Source organism: Stenella coeruleoalba (assembly GCF_951394435.1).
Source record: "Stenella coeruleoalba genome assembly, chromosome: 12".
Lineage (NCBI taxonomy): Eukaryota > Metazoa > Chordata > Mammalia > Artiodactyla > Delphinidae > Stenella > Stenella coeruleoalba.
Window position 1 is genome coordinate 31418727 of NC_137158.1, and position 15504 is coordinate 31434230.

At 35.3% G+C, this 15504-nt stretch overlaps 1 protein-coding gene across 14 annotated transcripts in view; it reads left to right on the forward strand.

The window, feature by feature from the left end:
• Nucleotides 1-15504, forward strand: part of LOC307195594 (uncharacterized protein) — a 920801-nt gene that overhangs the window by 668215 nt on the left and 237082 nt on the right. For 11 of the 14 annotated variants that reach the window (XR_013830873.1, XR_013830874.1, XR_013830875.1 and 8 more), the window contains one exon: nt 2549-2609. The exons of the other annotated variants lie outside the window; for them this stretch is intronic. The gene's annotated coding sequence lies outside the window, so the exon portion shown is untranslated. The remainder of the gene's footprint in view (nt 1-2548; nt 2610-15504) is intronic. 14 annotated transcript variants of the gene reach the window in all.

Genomic DNA, 15504 nt, shown 5'->3' on the forward strand with positions numbered 1-15504 from the left:
TGTTCCCACTAGGTATCATTTTCCCTTTCTACCTTTAGTAAGGGTGTCATATTAGCTCTATAGAGCATAAGCTTTCAATTTTACCTTTCATTTTTTTGATACAAAGAGCATATATAAAATATCATTTTATCCTTTAGTGTTGCATCCCCTTGTAGCAGTTTTAGCTATTATTTTTCACCAATGCTTTGAAAGTAGGCACTTAGCACATATTTCTTAATGATGTATTTTTCAAGATGTAGGTGACATTGTTAAACAGGTGTATTTGTAATAAAAAATTTCTCCCCAAACTTCTGTCTAAATCTCTTGCTCAGTGCTACTCAACTGGGACTCAAAACTCAGCAGTGTAACAACAGGTTATTCTCTTTCTACATTTTCTCCTTCATTACAAGTATAGCCATGGTTTTAACAAGGGCCAATGGCTTAACCCGAAGGATTGATCTGGGACCCTTTGACAGGTCAGTGCATGGGTATCAAGGATATCTATCCCTCAAATCTCATTAGCAAAGCATTTCTTAAACAAGGCTATGCAAAGAGGGAGAAGAAAAGCAACCTTGAGAGAGAGAGAGAGAGTGTGTGTGTGTGTGTGTGTGCGCGCGCGTGAACTTACAAGAAACAATCTTTCTTTTATACTCACAGACTCAGTATCTTCATGCAAATTCCCTTCTATTCTCTACCTGAAGGTAAACACTTGAGTTGAGTTGAGTCATTCATATTCCTATGTAGTTTAGTTTACTCTTTTGCCATTGCTATGTGAAAATGGTGAGTTTTGATAAGACATCAGAGAGAAGAAAGTAGTATTTTTAAAGTCCAGGCCAAGTTTGGATGAGTGATTTGGGCAACTTGGGCCTCAGCGAACTGCCAGGTGCTTGAAGGGTGAAGCATGGTTCCATTTCCATGACAAGGAGACGGTTTGATGTGGTGAAAGATATCAGATTCAGCCCCACAGTCATGAGTTGCAGCTCTTTCTTGGCTTTGCCTTACTCTGGGATTTTTGGCAAGCTGTTTAGCTTGTTTAAATCTCAGATAAGATCTATAATTTGGGGATATTAACATATGTCTCAACTGTTTTTTAAAGGATTATATGAGGTGTTTTATTAAAAATCCTTGCCACTCACCTGGCACAGAGTAGGCCTTCAATAAATAAGAGTTTCCACATCTTTAATACCCTGAAGGTAAAAAGTTGCATTGCTTTGCCATGATCTATCAAGATGCTAAAGCACTGCAGTATCTATAACTCTAATTTCTACAATTTGAATTAGATTTCCAATATAAAAACTCTTGAAACAGGATAACTGGGTAGTGTTTACGATTCAGATTTCTTAGAAGTACATAAGAAGTTTAAGAAACACCTACATAGAAAACAATAAACTATTAGTGAAAAAAGAAAAATTGTGGAAATGGCACTCTTTCTTATATTCTAGGTGTAATAGCCATCACAGCTGAATTGGTAATTTTATTTTTCTTATGAAAGATTTGCTGCTTTATTCTTAACTCTGGGAAAATATTCTATTATCTTCACCAAATGATTCAACTATAGGTTTTTATTTTTGAATCTTAGATCTTTTAATTGTAAAATATTATCACTTTTATTCTTAATAACCTAATAACTATTATTGATCTGCGATTGTTCTCTGCTGGATTAAAATCCTAATGTGACACAATAAAATATTTCCTCCTCTTGTTTCAGCCACCTGTTAAGATAATCATTGTATACTGTTGGTCAGTTTATTTAACGTTATTGAGATGATTTATTATACATGTTATAACTTCTCTTATGTTTACTCTCCATCCAATAATACTTTAATATTAGTAATTGTTATTGGAATTTACACAGTAACATTATTTAAGAAGTAGAGAGAAAGATGTACATTAACTTCCCAGTAAAGTAAACTTTAATTGAAAATTTGGGGTTTATATTATTTTTGTTCAAAGATGAAAATTAATTACAGTGTTCTGTAGGAAAATTTACTATATTCTGTATATAACTAAACTGGCCATTAGAAACCAGACCTATTTGTTGTCTACGTCTCACACTGACAATTACAAAATGACATAAATTCTGGATTTATTTAAAATACATAATATATATTCCTCTACTGTCAAGATTATCTGTGTTATAAGTGGGGGTGTGTCCACAAATGCAAACTTATAAATCAAAGAAATGGCGATTTTCCCAAGTAAAAACAACAGTAAAAGGCAATTGGCTGAAATTCCTTTTAAACATATGAAGGAATCACATTATAGCTTTGCTTAAAGACTATTAGTTTCTGTTCATGGTGTTGTAGAAAGTCTAAGCTTCTTTAACAGAAAACAGTCTTTTACAAAAGTATCTAATCCTATCCTAACACTGGTTGCTAGGAGAACATTTGATGCAAATTAATCAGTAAACATCTAGCAGCCAGCTACCTAAGGAGATGGGGAAGGGGAGAGACTTTGAAGCTGGCCAGCAGGGAAACCGCTGACGGGAAAATGACTGTCGAGGGTTTTTTATACACACCAGCAGCATCACACTGTGATATGAATTTTTTTCCCTTTATCGTTCTTGTAGGTAAGGAGGGGAAAAGAAAGCAGGAAAAATTGAAAAGATAAATGGGGTCTTCCCAGTGAAGGTGAGCATGATTGTTTTCTGTTGAACTTTGGCAACAGCAAGGATTAGATTAATTAATGATTAATAACAAATGAAAATTAGTGAGAATGGAGTAGGGTGCTTAGTCCTCCCTAGATATTTGTATTTAAATTTTACTCTACTTCCATCATGTGTTCTATTTGCAAATAATGTTTCTATAAACGACAACAACAACAGAACAGTTTGAGTGTGAAAAAGAATCTCCTTCACCTAAAATTTCATCTGGGACAAGATCCTAGAATATTTTAGAGATAATAAAGGATAACTATCTAGCCATTTTAAAATGAAAACTATGCTTTAAAATATCAACATGAGAAATACATTTGCTTTCTTAAATTTTAATGGAATTTAGGTGTGTCCCACAGAGAGATTTATGTCATTGATCAATATTCATATCTGTAGAAGCAAAGTATCAGTCTTAGTAGAGCTGAAGAAATTTACACACCAGGAAATTGTTATCTTGGTTTACTGGACCTGGATTAATTCCTAACCTTTAGTCTTTTCGAGCAGTTTTTTTGTTTTGTTTTGTTTTGTTTTTACTACTGAAGAAAACCAAAAATTGGAATTCAATTTATAGAATTTTCATTTTGTAATGAATATGAGAACATAGATGCTTTATGTTTAGAAATGATTATCTATGGGACTATATAAATACATAATATCCTACAAAATCTGCAAAGGAAGTAACATAATGAAAAATATGTTTATTAGTTTTACATAAACCTATTAAATTATCTTTTTAAAATAGGAACAAATTTGGTGTGGTTAAAGAGTTTATTATTTTTAGACTAAAAATAAATCTTTTTAATTTTTCTATAATAAGGAAGTTAACTTTATTTATATTATTTCTCTTTTAAATGATTTATACATATACATATTAAAATCATGCCATGTATTTCAATCATAATCCAAGGTTAAAAGTCATGAATTCTGCTCAGCATTTTGCCACACATGGTACTTGATCTAAGGTCTACAATGTTGACTAAGATTTTCTATTTTCTCTTCTGTACAAAATTGTGAAGTGTTCAGTAAGTTTAACTTTCTGCTTCACTTTTAAATTATCTGGCAATAACATACAGAATATTATCTTATTTCCCTTCTTTCATTCTTTCCTATGTATGGCTCAGGATAAATAAATCAACCAATATACAGAACACAAAAATATAAAATCAAATGGTTGCAAGGGGCTATGGACCTCAAAGTGAGAGATTAGGCCCTGACCTCAAAGATATTACCATCTGCTTTCAGAGTTAAAATTAAAACAAATACAAGAAACAATAAGTCAAGATGATACATTTTTGATGTGGATTATGTTCTAGAGAAGTTTGGAAACAAACAAAGTTTGGCAACATCTATAGGAACCAGGGTAGGCTCCACAGAAGGGATGAACTTGAGTGGAAGTTGAAGAATGAGGGGAGTTGGAGGCACCCAGAGAGCCCTAGAGTTACAATATGTTGTACAATTAAGTGTTGAATAAACAACTAATATCAACTTATCTACCTTTGCAAATGATATTGAAAATATCATTTTCAAATGATATTGAACGTATTCAGTTTTTGGTATAATCAGAGAGCATATTCTCTCATGGAGCTCCACACAAGAAAAGTTAGCTAGGTAATTATTGTTTGTGATTAGTAAAAATATAATTAATATATGTTAAAATACATTAATTTTATATGTAGCAAAGTCCAGGGTTATGGAAGAGCTATCTACACAGACACAAATAGTTTGGAACAAAGATAATTTAATTAAGGGATTTTTTTTTGTATTCCTTTATTGAATAGCTATTTACCTGAATTGATTTGTTTTCAAAATAAACAATGTTATTACTATTGTTTCAAAACACTTGCATGAAAAGATATAGAAAATAGAAAAAGTATAATATCCAACAAAAATATCAGATAAAAATATTAAACTAAAATTCTTCAATACCAACATATTAATGTCTTGATAATATAGTGAATCTATATATACAGTGTAAGTGGAATATTGACTTTACTTATTCTTTTTCTAAGGGAAATGTAGATCACCTTAGTGCTCTAAATTCTCTTATATTTGATCATATGAAAGAGACCCATACTGAGTGGTTATAATCTAATAATAATTGGTTACATAAAAGTTGTCTGTCTGAATGCTTATAATGACCATGTAAAGCACATCTTTATTTTAGTGCAAACTTCTGCATGCTGGTTTACCTCACATGTACTACTTCAATTTTTCCAAACCCAAACTTCCCTATATTTACCCTTCCTCAGGCGCATCTCACAGTAGTCAGTGATATCACATTTTACCCTGGTGTGCAAGACAGGCTCTTGGGCATCACACGTGTCCATCATCTCTGAGAGCCATTTGATCTCCCATTTCTATTACATAGACTCTTTGTACTCTTCCCACAACTGTTCTGACTTCAAGGCTGTGATGGTTAATTTTATGTGTCAATTTGACTGGGCCAAGGGGTGCCCCGGACATCCCGGACATTTGGCTAAACAGTTTTCTGGGTGTGTCTCTGAGAGTGTTCCTGGATGAAATTAACATTGAATCAGTAGACTGAGTAAAACAGATTTCCCTCCCTAGTGCGGGTGGGCCTTATTCAATGCTGGAAGCCGGAATGCAACAAAAAGTCTGATCCTCCCAAGAGTAAGAAGGATTTTTTTTCCTGCCTAGCTGCTTTCAAACTAACATTGTTTGTTGTTTGTTGTTTCCTGCCTTTGGACTCAAACTGAAACATAGTCTCTTTCCGAGTCTCAAGTTTACCGGCCTTTGAACTGGAACTACACCATAGACTCTCCTGAGTTTCCAGCTTGCCAACTGCAGATTATATCCTATTGGTTCAGTTTCTCTGGAGAACTCTGACTAATACAAAGTCCTTGGCACTTCTCTTCTTGGATTTTGTAGTATTCTCTTAATTGCTCTCCATTTTCTCACCCTTCCCATATGTCTAACATACACCCGCCATACTTACATTTCTCAAATGTAAATCTCTCAGGCCTTTTCCTAGATTAAAATTCTTCTTGGCTCCTCATCCACTTCAAGATAAAACACAACTGCTAACATATCAAATAAAGCACCTCAGTGACCCAGGCCAGCCTTGTTATTTCCCTTCCTTCCAGCAAAACTGAAAAAGTTCCTGTTTCCTGAACTGAGCTGCCGAACATCTTTACATGTTCTACTTGGTCTACCTATACTGTCACTTTTTTCACTTGTCCATTGTCCACTGTTTAATTCCTATGCTTCCTTAACACTTGGCTCATGTTGTATTTCCTTCTAGAAGCCTCCTATTAGTTCCTTCTCCTCCCGTCTCTTTGATTTCCTCTTTTATAGCATGGGGTTGTAATAGTTGATTGTTCACACCTCTATTTCAGAGAAATGATAAAATCCTTGGGCTTCCCTGGTGGCGCAGTGGTTGAGAGTCCACCTGCCGATGCAGGGGACGCGGGTTTGTGCCCCGGTCTGGGAAGATCCCACATGCCGTAGAGCGGCTGGGCCCGTGAGCCATGGCCGCTGAGCCTGCGCGTCCGGAGCCTGTGCTCCGCGATGGGAGAGGCCACAGCAATGAGAGGCCCAAGTACCGAAAAAAAAAAAAAAAAAAAATCCTTGAAGCGAGGAATCTTGATCAAGTCATTTTACTCAGTGCCCAGCATAGAACAGAGCATATAGTAGGTATTCACTAAAGTTTTGCTGAGTAAGAGAATGAGTGAACCTCACTCATGTCAATTAAATTCATTTTTAACACACACTTTCATATTTAACATAGAAAAATTTCAGAAATTCATCTTGTTCTGAATTTAGTTCTCTCTCTATTTTTTATGTTCTTTATTTACCCTGTCACATCCACCCCACTCTGTGCCTCCAGAGACTGACGTTTATGAACTTTATTAATGGGCTCCCCTGTTCTCTGGCTTAAGATTGGGTTCAACCAATAGTAGATACAGGCAAAAATTAAAAGGTGGAAGTGGAGGGAGGCTGGGGTTTTATTCCCATGACACCCTCCGCAACGTGGCAGTAGATGCATTCCTCTCCCCAAAATCTCTGTGGTCTATTACCTGCTTCTTCCCATTGCCCTTCAGACCTGGGGTGGCAACAACTCCCCACTATTAGCCTGAGAGTACTTAACTTTCTATTTCTAGTTTCATTAAGCTTCCTTAAACTTTTCTCAATTACTCTATTGGGCAGGGCCACCAGCTTCCTGCCAGGAGTATGACTAATGCAATACAGAGCCTTTTTTCCCCCTCTAATCTATTTTAAGAATCTAACATGATAGCACGATAACTCCACCAACCAGGTCATATGTTGGACTCATCAAACACATTAAATATTCTAGTAACTATACAGTAGGCCAAACCATACCATGATGGGGAATCTAGTATTATTATTTTTTTAAGGTAACTAAAAGAATCTTACAGCTTTAAAATGCTTTTCAGTTTAAAAGATGGTTTCAAATGCATTGTCTCATTTCATCATATCATGTGTAAATATCTTACTGGCAAACAGTGGAAGTACTCAAATATACAGCTTTGAAAGGTTTATTTCAATTTTATTTAAACTTTAAAACAGAACTTAAACTAAAATTATATTCTTGTTAAAAAAACAGTCATTTTCATCAGCGAAATAAGAATAGAATGTTACCCCAACTCAGTAGTCAATTATAACTCATGTCTCGTTTGTGCCTAAGTGATTCCCTCCCATTAGGGAGTTGGAGGCCAGAGTAACTCAGGACTGCCAGGGCATTTTACCACACCACTGGGTGTGCTCCACTCATGCTCTTTTGCCCACAGTAAATGTAATACTTGGAAACATAGTGTTCTCTTGAATGCTGTAGACAGTGTGTATAAGCCTATAGTCCAAAAAGCATCACCAAATGTGTGTTCTGTAGATGCTGCATTGTGGTGCCTGCCAGCTGGGGAAAGCTCTAGAGCTCTTCATTGTCTTCCCCAGAAGGAAAGCACTAAATGCTCCCTTGTTCCTCCAGAGTTGTTATCCTACTCCATGTCGAACTCCCAGGAAATCACTGAATCACCCAGCGTAGTCTGGCTCGTGATATAGCTGGTGGTGCAACACTCCTTTTTTCTGCCCTTTTTCCATTTTGATCAAAAATATAAATATGATATACAAAGACTTAAGAAAAAGAGGATGGATACACTTTCATGATCAAACACTTTTGAAAAAGGAGAAACTTTGTTTCTGGGAAATTCATGCAAACAAACTAGCACAGTCTTCAAGGATCTTAGATTCCAGAGGTCAAATTATCTTATTCATTTAAGGTAAAAGGACTGATTAGGTTGCCCATGAAAGCTACTATTCTGGAAGCTACTTTTAAAGGGTTTAAAATTCCAGGTGATTCTTGTAGAGGCAACTGAGTTTTCTGAGAGCTTCTTCAGCTTTATATTGCATATGCAGAGTGCACTTGAAAAACACCCCTGAATAGATTCTTTAATTTTTTTAATATAATGCCTTGTATACATCTGGTAGGGTATCCAAAAGACACTCTTTTTAAGTATGTCATTTAAATTTGATAAAAATGCACAAAGAGATTGGTCTCCAGACTGTATCAATGTACACAGCACTTTTGATGCATGCCTAGTCCTGTGTCCATATTAAACTAATAGAACAGAGTCAGCAGAACACAAAGGGAATTTAATGCATAAGCTCTGCCCCTTTTTAACTTCAAATCTAGATTGAGACTCTATAGTGTCCAGAAAGGCCCCAGATGCAAAGTCAAGTATAGTGACTGAATTTTCCCCCAGGCCCTGTTAATTTCACAAAGAAAAATTACAGGATGAATTAGACAACTATATGCACCCAGTAAAAATTTATTCAAGTACATGAACATTTCAGTTCTCATTTCAATTTAAACAACTGATTAATCACATAGTTAAAGTGTATTATCAACAATGAGTTCTGTATATTGTAATCAGACCCAAACTAGGAGTGTCTCAAGGGAAGGACTGAGCCATGGAGGCAGGACCCCAAGGGTGTTTCAGGTCAGTAACTGTCAGGGGTGATATTCATGTATTTACTGACCCTACCTCCAACCTCAGTGGTATCAGTACATCCTGGCTGATTTTTGGTTTTATCATCAGAGGAAGTTTGTAATGGAGGCAACCAAATCCTAACTGAGGCAAGAGATCCTCAGGGAGTGCACAGAAACCTGATGAGTGGGAAATCCAACAAGAAGGACACAGTAAGTCAGGCCTGTTACCGTATTTGCCAAGGCATTTGGTAATGCTATGATGGAAGCACTCAAAAGCACCAATATAGGGATAAAAGCAAAGCAGAACAAATAGAAAAGAACAAGGTACTATAAGGTATACTCTATATGAAGTTTAAGTGCAATAGAAGCTATGAAACGAGGAGAGACATCAATCATATTTTCAATTTCCAAAACAATGCCAAGAGCTTCAGTTTACTTTGAAGCCTCATTCAGGATAAATTGATTATCATCTGGGAAAGAGGAAATTTTCCATGTACTTCCATAACCCTAACATTTTTAGCAGAATATCGTTCCAGAACTTTAGTGATTGGTAACTGCATAAAAAGACAGAGGTAAGACTAGGTACAGGGCTCACCAACAACTGGATCCTCAGGGAAGCCAGGACCTTTTGAGGATATAAAACATAGAATTCAGGGATCATAATTAAATTGGCAGAGGCATGAAGGTGAGTCTTCAAGCAAAGCTGTGTGTTTCCAGGAGGTTCTCAGCAGGTTGAAGCAGGACTCCAGCACATGATTTCTCTGGGTGGACAGGCAGGGTAAGGCAAGTTGGCAAAACCCTCAACAAAAGGAGTGGAGTTCAGAAAGGTGAAAGCCGTGTGGCTGCCCTCAGGTTGATATGGCTAGGGATGGATAGAAGGTGAGGATTTGGCTAAAGACCTTGTGAAAGAGTATTATTTTAAGAGACAGCAAATAGTCAAATTGATCACAATTGCCTTCCTGCTAAATGACCAGGGCCAGCTATAAGTGGCTTTTGGAATTGTGTCCTAGTTAGCCATGGTTAGAGATCTTTAGTAGTTGAGTCTGAATATTTATCCCAAGAAAACAAATACTGATGCTTATATAGGACACTTCTACTTCAAAAGAAAATGTTAAATAATAGTATTTAGACATCATCAGAAGATGGCAAAGGAAATGTCCATTTCCACATCAAATCCTGCCCAGTCCTAGATGCTAGCATCTACTCCTTGTTATACTAGATTTCCACTGGTGAAGGTCCCTTCCATAGGGTCTATTTGCTTTCACCAGTTGGTGGGTTGTATCTGTAATACTCATTGCAGGCTCCTCTTAACAAACTTATTCAGTGCCTTCTACTGAGTGGCCCATCTATCACCCAGTCCAGTATCGTATTATAGTCTATAACTCTCTTCATAAATGGTCTTTTGATAGAAAAGAGCCTAGAAATTTCCCTCCCAATGTGGTTAGGGAATAGAGTATAAAGATATCACTATAGCAACGTAAAATCAGTCCCAGATTCTCTTACAGGATCCAGCCCAGAGTAGGTGATCAGTTTGTTGAGTGGAGGAATCATATCTAGCAAAGTATGTGCTAGATATACTCTTTGATTCTTTTCTAAGAGTAAAACTCACTCTTTAAGATTTTTTAAGACTTCCTTGATTAGACTAAAAGCACACATGCCTCACTCCTTAGGGAAAATTCCTTCTGGCCCAAGTGTCTTACCAACCCTCCTTAGGAAAGGGTTCATTGCTCTATCCAAATGCTGATGCACAGTAAGGGTAAAATATACACTGAATTTTGAATACTGTGTAGAAAAAAAAGAATGTTAAATATCTTAATAGTTTTCATATTTATTTCATGTTGAAATCAAATTTTTAATATACTGAGTTAAATAAAATATATTGTAAAAATTAAAAAAAAAAGCAATGGGACATTGTACTAAATAAGAAACAAAACTCTTTCAGCAATGGAATATGATTCTGTTTCCCAGAGCTTACAAAGGAAACTTATTTCTTCTAGTATTTCAACATATTTATTTACTTTTAAAAATTTTGTCACCTGTGAAGAAGTCTTATGATAGCATCTGTCTTAACATCATATAGCCAACAATTCACAGTTCATAAATAATCCAGAAGAGAGGTTGCAAACATTTTCTATAAAAGACCAGAGAGTAAATTTGGGGGCTGTTGTGGGACATACAATCTCTGTGGCAACTATTGAGTTCTGCCCTTGTAGCCTGAAAGCAGCTATAGCCAATACAAAAAGAAAAAGAAAAAGAAAAAAAGAATGGTGTGGTTGTGTTACAACAAACTTTTATTTACAAAAACCGACTGTGGGCTAGATTTGACCCATGAGCCATTCTTTGCCGATCCCTGCTCTAGAAGATAATACAGAAGTATGGCCTTAAAGATGGAATTCACTATTCTTTGCCTGCCAAATTCCAGCCAGGAATAATGCTCCTTTTCTAGGATTCACCACTCAAATGAGTGTATAAATGAAATTAAATGGTAGTGATATTGTTTTCTTGCATTTCAACCTGGCAACTTCCATAGGAGGGAGAAAAAATTTAGTAATTTATTTCTTATTGTTTTCATGCATTAGCTTCTTTTTAATTTCATATAAGAAAAATGCATTCATAGTATAAAATGGAATGGCTAATTTGGAAGATCAGTCAGTATGTAATAGTTATACTGAGATATGCAAAACTAGCTAGATATTTTTTTTTTAGTAGTTACACCCGTTAAGTAGATCAGTGGTGTAGGACAGATGCAGCATTTGACAGATCCCACTCCTGTAGAAGAAAGGAGGGTTTTTAAACTGTACATTACACATTGTCACCTTATATAAAGTTATTGCTACCTCAGGTGACACAGAAGAAACTGATATTACATGACCTGATGCAAATTCAAATGGAAAATTTGGAGCATACAAATGGATTAAACACCCTTGAAAATCAGGTAGAGTACAATTCCAAAGGATTTCAGGTCATTCAGAAATGCTATTACCTCCCAGCTAAGAAATGTAGACTGTTTTGTTAGTGATCACACTGAAGCATGAAACTGGGGAGGAAGACTATTAATCGGTCAGTTAAGGTAAGAAATCAGAAATATTATTTTAAGGTGGAATGTTGTGACAAACACGTAGCAAAATGTAAAATTACCTCTCAGAAGAATCTGTGTTTATTTTCAGTCACTATTTACAGTATGGAAACCATATTATGACTAGAAAATCTCACTTGAAAAGTTCTTAGCCTAAAAACCTCACAGACCTTTTCAGAGTAGGTCTACCATTTTTCATATATGCTACCAAATTCTTCTCGGAAAGCAATTTACATGTCATGTAAAATGTATACTTTTTCTAAAATAGCATTTTACAGTGTTTTAAAAGGTTTTCATTTTTCTAGATATTGCTAAACTACTTATGAACATATAGTGGAGGAATGAGTCAACAGCTATGTTAAGGCTGGAGTACTTTATAACACTACTTACGCAGTAAATGTTTACTATCCAGCAAGCTCTCTATTGATTAAAAAGACAGTCTTGATTGTAGTCGATGGTTGTCTGTCAGAAGAATTAAGCTCCTCCTTTTTTTAAAATATTTTGAATACATGTCCGATTACTTAATTGAAACCACTCTCTTTGATTTCCCTTAAGAAAAGTATTGCTTGATTCTTCTCATCCCTTCAGGTATTTTTTTTTAATAAAGAGATCATTATTTGATATTTAAAATGGAATATCAGGCAAATGAAGCCAATAATAATTGAGGATTTATTACTTAGTATATTTTATATAACCATATGTCATGTGTATTAGAATTGCTTATAAGAAAAGGTATTTACCTTGGGAAATTACGAACATCTAAATTTTGAAATGTAATGCGTAGCCAAGGGATGGTAAAAAATTCAGTAGAAAGTTATAAAATCTTTGCTGTGAAAATTTAAATACTCTGGTGATACTGTAAGAAATTCATTTAACAAGTTAATTTTGGTTGGATTCTTCCTTTACCACATTTGTAGTGCTTACCACCCTTTGTGTCATCACTAGTAGGTAACAATACTTTGCACTTTGAGGGTGTGGTGCATACTTTGTTCATCTTTTTATTCCTACATATTGCCTAAATACCATAGTCCCCTGGCCAGTCTCTTTTCTGGTGTCATGGGTATGCAATAAATGTATTTTAGAATGAATGAATGAAGTAAAAAGCCAAATCAGCATATCATACTCTCTATAGGAATGATGCCATAATTTTTTATAACTTTTTTATAGTGACTGTTTTTAGATCTTTAATTATCAAATTCACTCACTTGCTAAGTAATACTACTCCAAAATAATGTCACCAGAGAGCGAGTTTAATGTAGTCTAAACTCAGGCATGAAAATTATTATGGAATGTCTCAGTTAATAATTCTTAATATACTTAAAATAATTGATCATATGATTAGCACATTTGTGTATTTCTTAGCTTGTTTAGTATGTTATTTTTAAAACATTTCTGTATTCTAAATATTAAATACATTTATTTAAAAAGCACATAATGTACTTACCAAATGCTACAAATCAGAAATACATTTTACTTGAAATGAGTATCTATTATTCAAAATAATAGTTGAAATATATAGAGCCCTTATATTTCAAAATATTAACCTTTCACTGAATTGATTAAAAGCAGGTAATATGACTTTGAAGCATTTTGAAAACCTGACTACTGAAAATCAATCAAATTATTTTTGTTGTTTGGTAATGTAAAACAGTTCCTCCATTTTTCAAAGCCTGTGATTATCCTGTGCACCCTGCCAATGAATAGATTTAGTAGAAACCATAAACTGTAGAGAAGAATCATTAATAAGAAAGAATCAAAAACAAAGGAAAGTAAGTGGGTTAATTACAGTAAATATGATTTAAGCATCTGTTTAGGCTATCAAGGGAATACGAAAGGGAATTTGAGAGATATTATAATCTAAACCCAAATTGACAAAACTCAAATAAGGGTAAAATTCTCTTCACAGCATGATGAGCATTTATTAAATATTATTTTTACTTAAACGTAGACTTGGAAATGGACAGTAAGCAGTACTTATGCTTTAAAAAAAAAAAAGTAATATAAATACCTTACCTAAACCCTCTTTCTATGACAGCTGCCGTACAGAATCTATGACAAAATCAAGCTGTACAGATATGACTAAGGACCAAGGTACACAAGTTTAAAAACACTTAAAAGGGTTTTCAGGGCACAAAGTGAGGGATTTTCAGTATGATAATTATACATTTTTTAAGTGACATGTTGTGTAATACTTTTTTTTTTACATTTTGCTATGCTTTTAAATATTATTGATAGTTGTAGTATTTATCATCAGATACTATAGCCTTTAAAATTTCTTCTTTGTTTTGGATTTAACATTTTCTTTGTGGTCAGTTATCTGATGGGTTCTTTTAAGTATTCCATGGATGTATGAATATTTCATGGACATTCCTTTAATTTGTTTAATCACTTTATTTATTATATGATATAATTACTCTAGGTCCTTAATTTTAACTAGGTCTGTCTGATTTCAAAAGATAGTCTTCCTAATATGCATATCTGATTATGTTCTGCTTCCTTTTGAATGCTTTTTTTTAATTTAATTTTATTTATTTTTATACAGCAGGTTCTTATTAGTTATCTATGTTATACATATTAGTGTATATATGTTAATCCCAATCTCCCAATTCATCCCACCACCACCACCCTCCACTTTCCCCCCCTTGGTGTCCATGCGTTTGTTCTCTACATCTGTGTCTCTATTTCTCCTTTTGAACTCTTAGTGGCCTTTCATGCCAACAGAATAAAATCTGAATTTCTCTGTATGACAGAAAAAGCCCTTCACCTCCCTTATTTCTTTCAAACTTCCACTGTGCCTCCACATCTAACATACTATCAGCTGATCCATACTGGAAAATCTTGTGGTTTCCAAACTTGGCGTGCTCCCTCACACTTTTGTAACTTGACTATGCTTTCCCCTGACCTTTAAGTCCCTTTACTAATACATCTGTCTCAATTAGTGTCACTATTCAAAACTCATTTTAGTAATAATCTCTGGTTCTCCTCCAATGTATTTGTTTATTTTATAACTGTGCTGTTCGATACAGTAGCCACTAGATACATGTAGTGATTTAAATTCAAATTAATTAAATTTACATAAAATTTGAAAATTCATTTCCTCAGTAGAGTGTCAGTCACATTTCAAGTGCTCAGTATCCACGTATAACAAGTCACTACCATACTGGACAACATAGGGAATTCCCAGGTGGCCCAGTGGTTAGGACTCTGCGCTTTTACTGCAGGGGGCACGGGTTTGATTCCTGTTCAGGGAACTAAGATGCCCCAAGCTGCACAATGCGGCCAAAAAAAAAAAAATTGGCATAGATATAAAATATTTCCATCTTCACTAAAAGTTCTATGGGAGAGCACTGACTTAAAATCTTAATTGTGAAATTGTATTATATATAGTAGTCTTTTTATTTCTCTGTTTCTCAATCTGGAGATTTCTAAAAGCAAATAACCTAAACCATTGGCCTTTTAGGCCACATAGTAGGAATGCAGTGTTTTTTCATACTTCACATGCCAACATTCATAAACACTTATAAGAGGAAACCACAGTGATCTATAACCTGAGGGATAAGCAAGATTATTAAAGCACAGAAAACATCCATAGGAATAAAGACATTTTTCTTTTTTTCTTTTTTTTTTTTTTTTTTTGCGGTACGCGGGCCTCACACTGCTGTGGCCTCTCCCGCTGCGGAGCACAGGCTCTGGACGCGCAGGCCCAGAGGCCGTGGCTCACGGGCCCAGGCGCTCCGCGGCATGTGGGATCTTCCCGGACCGGGGCACGAACCTGTGTCCCCTGCATCGGCAGGCGGACTCTCAACCACTGCGCCACCAGGGAAGCCTGGA